At 37.0% G+C, this 1,393-nt stretch overlaps 1 long non-coding RNA gene across 1 annotated transcript; it reads right to left on the reverse strand.

The window, feature by feature from the left end:
- Window positions 1–498: 498 nt before the first annotated feature.
- Window positions 499–910, reverse strand: LOC140919957 (uncharacterized). The gene is made up of 2 exons (XR_012162697.1): window positions 848–910; window positions 499–740 (listed from the first exon to the last, which is right to left on the reverse strand). It is a non-coding gene; the product is annotated as an uncharacterized lncRNA (long non-coding RNA).
- Between the last annotated feature and the right edge of the window lie 483 nt (window positions 911–1,393).

The raw sequence follows: 1,393 nt of genomic DNA on the forward strand, positions 1-1,393 counted from the left end.
ATTCTTTTATTAAGTTGATTCTCAACTTCTGCCTTAAAGGATTTGAACACGTCTATTGATTGGGACTTTTCGTGAATTAGGTAAAGGTAGGCATATCTAGAATAATCGTCTATGAATGATATAAAATATTGTTGACCATTCCAAGAAGGAGTTGGAAATGGCCCACAGATGTCCGTATGTATCAATTCTAAGACGTCTGTAGCTCTATATGCGCCTAATTTCTTATCTTTAGTCTGTTTTCCTTTAATGCATGCTACACAAACGTTAAAGTCTGTGAAGTCAATGGAATCTAAAATTCCATCTGACACAAGTCGTTCAACTCTATTTTTAGAGATGTGACCTAGACGCTTGTGCCAAAGCACTCATGAATTGAAATTGTCAATTTTTCGCTTAGTACCACGTAATTCCACACTCAAGGTTTCATTATAGTTAGACACAGTTTCCAAGAAATAAAGATTATCATAACTAGAAAGTAAACTGGTTCCAACAACATTCGAATTTAAAGACAAAGTAAATTCTTTATTCCCGAATGAACAATAATATCCTGATTTGTCCAAATAAGAAATAGAGACCAAATTCCGTCTAAATGACGGTACAACAAAAGTGTCTTCTAAAATCAAATAATGACCGGAACTTAATAATAATCTAAATTTTCCTATGGCTTCAACTTCTACCTTCTTCCCATCTCCTACATAGATGCATCTTTCAGTATCACTAGGCTTTCGGAAGTTCAGGCAACCCTGCATTGAAACACTGATGTTAGTAGTTGCACCAGAGTCTAACCACCAAGTGTTTCCAGGTACTGAAGCTAAGTTAACCTCAGAACAGACCAAAGACAGAATCATACCTTTCTTAACACGCCAAGCGTGATATTTGGCACAATCCTTCTTCACGTGTCCAGAACTCCTGAAGAAGAAGCAGCAGAACTCCTGCAGAAGAAGCAGTTGTTATCCTTAGTCTGCTTCTTTTGTTCTGGACACTTAGCAGCAGCTTTGTTCTTGGGCTCCTCAATTCTTTTCCTTTTGCCCTTGTCTTTAGAGATGCTAGTAAAGTGAGCACTTTCAGTCCTATCTTGCTTCAGCCTGTCCTCTTCTTGCACACGTAATGAAATGAGCTCATTAAGAGTCCATTTCTCCTTTTGACAATTATAAGTCACCTTAAACTGACTGAATTGCGAAGGAAGAGACAACAATACTAAATGAATGAGTAAGTCATCTGACAACTCAAGCTTTAGACCTTTAAGCTTAGAAGCAATGTTGGACATCATCATAATGTGCTCTCTTATATTTCCCTTGCCTTGATACTTCATGGAAATTAAATTCTGAAGCAAAGAACTTGTTTCAGCCTTATCACTTTTTACAAAGCGTTTTTCCATCTCAGCAAGGAATTTTTT

Source organism: Cicer arietinum, chromosome 4, assembly GCF_000331145.2.
Source record: "Cicer arietinum cultivar CDC Frontier isolate Library 1 chromosome 4, Cicar.CDCFrontier_v2.0, whole genome shotgun sequence".
In the NCBI taxonomy this organism is placed as follows: Eukaryota; Viridiplantae; Streptophyta; class Magnoliopsida; order Fabales; family Fabaceae; genus Cicer; species Cicer arietinum.